Source organism: Diplotaxodon limnothrissa, linkage group LG23, assembly GCF_057381915.1.
Source record: "Diplotaxodon limnothrissa isolate DT_005_m linkage group LG23, D_limnothrissa_male_GT1.1, whole genome shotgun sequence".
NCBI lineage: Eukaryota > Metazoa > Chordata > Actinopteri > Cichliformes > Cichlidae > Diplotaxodon > Diplotaxodon limnothrissa.
The window spans coordinates 26272479-26279912 of record NC_140617.1 but is presented as its reverse complement, the minus strand read 5'-3'; positions in this window follow the sequence as shown (position 1 = coordinate 26279912).

Here is a 7434-nt window from a genome sequence, read left to right as displayed (position 1 = left end):
CACTCCCAGGTACTTCCTCTTTTCCTCTCTCTCTGTTTCTGTCTTTTTTATTCTGTCTTTTTTACTTCATCATCTCCTCTGATTCAATCAGTTGGTTTCCTCTCAAGTGGGATTAAATCAGAAAGCGGTGAATAACTTTGAGATAACGGCAGCTTTTCTCTGCCTAGATGATATATAAAGGTTGAGAAGCTGAGGCACATTTTACCAAAGCCTAACAAATAGCTTGAGGGGAATTTTTTCTGTTTTCCTTCATTTCCTGCGGATTCACACTGAGGTGGAAAGAAGGTGGATGGCATTAATGCAGGTAAACCATATCTGTGTGGGTAACTGATTCTCCGATTTAGCGGATATGCTCGGTGTGGATTTAAGAGGCAAGTAATGTGTGTGGAGTCTTAAACCTGTTGCTCTGTGTTACCACAAAGATAAGTAAGCTGTTTTTTTCGAGCCTGCGTTCACGTTTGTTGGCAGGATTTTAGAGGGAAAAGGACATTTTTGATTTTACAGGGACTTTCCAAAAACCCCATCTCCTGACATTTATATAATTCAAAGTGAGACTGATGTGGTGTTTTAAAGGCTTATCGTTAGCTTAAAATGTTCACAGATTTGAGAGCCTGTTACACAGTTCTTAGATTTTAAAAGCTGCAATGATACAAAGTGCTAAAAAAAGACACCCATAAAAAGAGAATGAAATCAAGCGCGTCTTCAGGGATTGTTTCTTAGATGCTGTTGGAAATAAATAGTACATAAACATAATTTTTAGGAGACTGGTTTGCTGCTTAACAGCTGGAGTTGAATGAAAGCTTCTGAAAACAACTTCAATTCCCTCTGAATCTATATGTTAATTTCCTGGGGAAAGCTTCAGGTTTCAGAACATTTTCCTCACTTTAGGCATAAATATTGTTTTAGTGTAAAGTGCTGACTTTTAGTAATTTCATTACATATAGTGTGAAATGTTACATTTAATGGAAACTGGTCAGATGAAATTTACTTGATTGGTCCGTTTATAACAAGCACATGTTCCTTAATGATTCATTTTTTAATAAATATCCTTTTAATGTTATATATTAAGTTGTATAAAGTTATATTAATCAGAATTATTGCTTTGTGTTTCTTGAGACTGAAGTAGTGTTAGTGAGCACAGGATCACAGCAGTGTCCTGGATACAAACATAATACAAACATCTTTGTGGACTTTGTTGTCTGCAGTTTGCTGTTGTCATTTCAGCCTCCTGGACTCTTTTGCTTCGCTTTTTCATCTGTATTCACATCAGACTTTAAAACAAAGCAACAAAGTGCTGAGCAACAAAGTGCTGAGCAATAATAAAGGCAACAAACATGAAAACTTAAAATAGTAAAATGGAATTAAGAGCAATTTCAGATTCAGACACAAGTATAGTAGCAAGTATATAAAATCAACCAAAATAATAATAATTACTATGTTAAGTAAAGATTATTTATTAAGTGTGTTTCACAGACAGCCACAAAGCGCAGTACACACAAAAAAAGAGTAAAACAAATGAGAGTGCCATAGTAGCTAATGTACAGAGACAGTAAGACACAATAAAATAAACAGATCGTTAAAAGTAAATAAATAAATAAATAAATTATGATGATAATGATACTACTACTACTACTACTTCTACTACTACTACTACTACTACTACTACTACTAATACTAATAATAATAATAATAATAATAAGAATAATAATAATAAGAATAATTATTATTATTATTATTTATCCAGGTAAAAAATCTCATTGAGATTAAAAATCTCATTTCCAAGAGAGACCTGGCATTATTATTATTATTATTATGATTATTAGTTTTAAATGCCCAATAGAAACCCTGTTTAAACAAAACAGGAGTGCAGAAAGTCAGCTAAATAGTAGTAGCTAATGGTAGTGCTAGCCCGGGTTCCACACACTGAAAGGCACTGTCTTCTCCAGTCTTTAATTGTGTACGAGGAACACTAGCAAATTCTTAGCCTGTGAATGAAGAGATTTCCCAACAGTTGTAGGGCCCAGACAACAAAGGCTCAATCACCTTTAGTGACTAGAAGAGCCTTTGGGCAGCACGGTGGCACGGTGGTTAGCACTGGTGCCTCACAGCAAGAAGGTCCTGAGTTAAATTCCACCATCAGGCCGGGGTCTTTCTGTGTGGAGTTTGCATGTTCTCCCGTGTTTGCGTGGGTTCTCTCCGGGTACTCCGGCTTCCTCCCACCGTCCAAAGACATGCAACTTGTGGGGATAGGTTGATTGGATAATCCAAATTGCCACTAGGTGTGAATGTGCGAGTGAATGTGAGTGTGAATGGTTGTCTGTCCCTGTGTGTTAGCCCTGCGACAGACTGGCGACCTGTCCAGGGTGTACCCCGCCTTTCGCCCTATGACAGCTGGGATAGGCTCTAGCGCCCCCCGCGACCCTGAAAAGGATAAGCGGAAGCGAATGGATGGATGGATGGAAGAGCCTTTGGGATTGGTCCAAAGTCAAGCCAGAAGGTCTCAAGCAGCAGCCGGGCTCAAGCTCAAACTAACAGATAGGAAGCGAAGGCTGCAAGGACTGGTGTGGTGTGGTTGTGCTACGTGTTTAAAAGCCTGATAGCAGCATTCTGTGTCCCTTAGGATAACTGATAACTGGATCCTGTTCAACATATTCAGACTATCTTGCCTTTATCTGGTTTCCCTTATCCTAACATTGATAATCAGGCTCAGCGGTCACATGAAGATTATTATCAGCTCAATGATTGTGTTCACATGAAAGTGTTAAGTTCAGGTCTGCTAGGAGCAGAGAGGCTGATTTTACAAAGGAAGGTAGAACCACGGTGTTAGAAAAGTGTGTGATGCTTCTCAGTATCACACCTCTGTCATGAAGGCGCAGTAGAGTCTGGCAGTAGTTCCATTAAGACGTTCAGCTCCATCCACAAAGCTCCATTCTTCTACACCAAAAAAAGGGTTGACCAATCAGACATGTACATCTTAAAACCCCTGAAGGTTCTCATCTATGTAGTTTCTATGATGTTGCTTAGCAACCACCCACAAAACTGCTACATTTGTAGCCACATTTTGACTTTACGGCATAACAAAAAGATCTCATTTAGACCCACAAAACTTAGATAATGTGCCACAGCCTGGCAATCACCTAACAGAAGTAACAGCAGAACCTCAACATTGCACAGGACCCATCAAAAAACTGGCTAATTATTATACTGAATCACATTTTGTCACTGCTTTAAGTATATCAGTTTGCCAACAGCCTGAAAACAAATTTAAAAAAAGCTGTAGCATGGACATATAGTAGTAGAATTAAATTGTATATTTATTGTTAAAGCTCATTGTAAAGAGTAAAGAGTTTATCTGATCTGCTGTTTTCTGGAGATTTGATAGATCAGCAGGAGGTGATTTCATACTTACTAATGCCTAAATTTGATCAGGTTAAGACTAAAATTAGGTTGCTGGGGTTTTTGTAAAGATACTTGAGACTGTGACTCTGAATTAGTCAAAATTGAAGATGTTCCAGATGTTTGGTGATCACGTATTTGAACAAAGTTTTTGCACGTTTCTCGGCACTGCATTCGATTCCTCTTCTCTCCTCTTTGTTGTTCTTTTTTTTAAAAAGCTATTTCTTTGTTTCCCATGGCGGGCAGTGACACATCGATAAGCCCAGCTGTGATGACGCTGGCACTTTCTTTTGTGTAGGCAGCGTTCACAGCTCAACGGGGGCGAGATCAGCCCCGCAGACGGCCGCTTGTTTGGGTTCCAGTGTCAGCAAGATGGTGAATCAGCAGCATGTGAAAGGGTGAGGGAGGAATGGAGTGACACAGGGAGTGGTGATGTCATATGAGTGATAAATAATCAAACATTTCTTGCATATGTCAGTATCCTGCTGTGGGTCAGCTAATTAATTACAAATAGAAAAGTTTGCTCGTCTTGTTGGGAAAACAAAAATAAATTGGGTACTGAGCTGTCTCAGTTACAAAGTTGAGCTTTTTAAAGAAGCTATGCAGAAGGTTCCCTGTGCAAATACTGACACTTCTGGGTATGATGCATCAGGGAAAAACATGTGAAAAAAATCTTCTGTCTTTTTATTCCCTGAGGACAAGATTATTATGAAACAGTGCTAAAAAGCAGAAACTGACGTTTCGAAAATAGAAGAAACTGCAGTTCCTCTAGTGGCCACTTGGGGCTTGATTCAAGACTCAAGTGGCCGCTAGAGTCCCCATAGTTGAGACGTCCATCTTTACAGCAAAAGTAAACGTGTTTCCATCCTACTACAAAAAAGATTTTAATCTCTAAGTTTCCCCTTTCATAAAATCTCTGAGCAAGGTGAATTTTATTATAACTAATTAATTAACAACAGTACTGAGAGCACACTCGCCCATAAAATAATTAAGTGGAATTTAAATGTTTATTTTACCACTCTGTGCACTAAATCCCAAGACTCATGATTTTCTGGAGCATTAATCTTACCTTTGCAACAGTGTTGTATTTTTACGTTCTTTATAGAGTTTTATCACCATTTTACATAATAATGTCTCTGATTGGAGTAGGTGGTGCTCATAGGGATCATTTATGCAGAAGAAGAGTCACATGACACGTGAAATCCCCGTTGTTATGTGAGCGTGCACAGAGCCTGACGTAGAAAGTGTGGCTTAACAGAAAAAGTTGATAACCACCTTCATGATACCTGTTATCTCCAACTGTGGTTTTAGGATTTGCCAAAACAGCCTGGCTGATCTTCCTAATGTGCACCTCGGATTTACCTCCAAACAACATCCATGCATGTCTGGTATTTGTGGGTTCAAACACTGCTATAATTGAAGGCTCACATGTGCTTTTGCCAGTTTTACATGCAATGCAGTATAACACATGTTGTGAATCAAATATAAAGATCAGACGTGGCTCTGCTTTTCTGACTTTTTAAATCACAAGTTGGACAATAGTAGATCGTCTGGGTCTGAATTAGCTGTGAAATTGTTTAAAGTTAAACTAACTGGACACATACATCAGTATTGGTCAACCTAGCAAATTAAATTAATGGTGCATTCATCAAAAGCTCCCATAAAAACCTGAAACCCATCTTTACTGTTTTGCCTTGTTGGCCTAAAACAGCAAGAATTGGAGGAAAGATTGGCTCTTGGAATAAAAGCATGTACTCACTGTATGGCTATAGCGAAGCAGCCTCAGACCTTTGTGTGGTTCCTGTGGTGTTTTAAAGTTGGCGTATCAAAACTGTTGACTTGTGTGAATGTTTACAACACAGTAAAGAAGCTTATTTGTCTCATTTTTAGAGCAGCCGCATATTTAAGTGAACGTGATAAGGTGGGGGATTTGAACAGTAACATGCCTTCACACACAGTTTTTAAACTGCTGCAGAGCTGTCACCGTCTCCTCCCCCTCTTTGGAGGAGTTATCTCAGGGTGAGGCAGTCACTCAGCCTCTGCCCCCTCAGTCTGACATTTGCTGGTATCTCTGAAAACAGACGTGGACCTGGGCCAAACATTCCTGTCTGTGCAGCAGTTCCTGGGAAGGACACAGAAGGAGATGTCAGCAGTGGGAAAAAACAAGGGTTGTGTGAGAAAAACCTTTCATAGAAAAATGTGTTAGTTTTAGAGGTTAAAACCAAGAATGTTTTTGAGAGGTTGACATGAGCCACTAATTTCTAGACTTTTTGACCACCGTGTTTGATTTTTCTGAGCCAGAAGTGTACATTTTTGAATGATCACTGGCTCCTGTCCAGTTGGGCATTTTAGCTTCAGATACTACAGGGATTGAGTCCTTTTTAAAGACGGCCTCAAGTGGCCACTAGAGGAACTGCGGATTTTGGCCCTCTGAAGTTTTTACTCTCAGCTAAAATTTAGTGGCATGTTTTCAAAGCACATCATCCAGGTAGTGTCACATTTTATGACATGAATGGCTTAATCCCACATTCCCATGATCGTGCTTGCTCTGTCTTCATTTACTTTCCCAGCAGCCTCAGTGGCTCTCTGCAGAGGCAGCAACTCCCAGACCAAACACTAGATTACAGCAAGGACGCTGGACAGGACAATAACTCTTCCTCCCCTCCATTTTCTCAAATCCCCCACTTCCTCAAGGAAATCTCCTCCCCTGAGGAGGAGTGTGTTTGTGTGTGTGTGTTCAGACTGGGAGCAGCAGGAGAAGGAGGAGGAGGAGGAGGAGGCAGTAGCTCTTGAGTCATGGGGTTGTCAGATTCCTCTGGGTGCTCGTCTCCATCAGGCTGGTGGGAGTACTCATGTTTAAGTGCGTCTTTTTTTGTCCTCAAGTGTTTTTTAAAAAGAAGCGGGTGTGGAGAAATGGAGGGAAAGTGTGCACTGTGAACCAAAACTATCAGCTTACACGTACACATGAAACAACTTGTTTCATGTAGCTGGTAAGTTAATGTTTAGTCCTTCATTAATATCATTGTTTAGTTAAAATAATAGTCCTGATTTCTGCACGGTGTCAGATAGATCTGAAGACTTGCTGCTGTCTAGAGCAGGTGTGTTTTAGATATTTATACGTTTTTGACCTTCTAAGCCTTTTTCGACAGATACTTGGGGATTTTATTGTAAGTTTGAGCATTTCTTTCAGATGCAAGCTCTCTTTTAGGTCATTGAAAACTGACCGCCTGCAAAAAAAAAAAAAACGCAAATAAAATCCCTCCAGGGTACACAGACTTTTGGAAACAGTGACAGAGATACCTGCGCTTGCTTCCTGATGTCGTCACACGGTGTCCTCCCCTGGCTCCAACTAAGCAACCAACCCTCTGCTTCCTCTGAACATCATGTGATGATGCAGAGATTATTACTGAAACTCGATGAAATGCCGCTCGGCTCTGAAAGGTGCTGGAGAGAGGATTCAAATACGGGTTACAAGTGTAAGCAGAGTAGTAGAATTAGCACTGAATTAGTGGTGGGGACAATTTTGAGCAATCAGAGAAAGGGTATAAATTATGACCATAGTGGGTTGCAAAGCAGCTGGCAGGGGCAGCAGAAATGGTTTTCACACTGAAGCAACTTAAAACTATGAGATATACCAACTGAATATAAAGAAGATGACAAGTACTGGCACTGAGATCAGCTGAAGCGTGCTCCATACTAGGATAAAGGTAATGGTAAAGTTCAGAGTTAACAGCAGATACACGTTATTAATAATTGAAGAGATCAGAAATAAATTGCTGAATCTGTTTCAGTCATTTTTAATTAATTAACAACATGTTATTACAGGAAAGCTTTCATTCAGAACTATCCCACTTCATTCCTAACGATCTATTACACAGTGCTGTGCAAAAGTCTTGAGCCACTCATCTTTTCTTTATATTTTGCTTCCAAGGAGCCAGACTTTCTTCTTTTTTTTAAAGTTCCCTTGAGGAGTGTTTCTTGGGACATTGGCTGCTTTTTCACTCATTTTCAGTCCAGTCCTCACACCTGACCATTTTC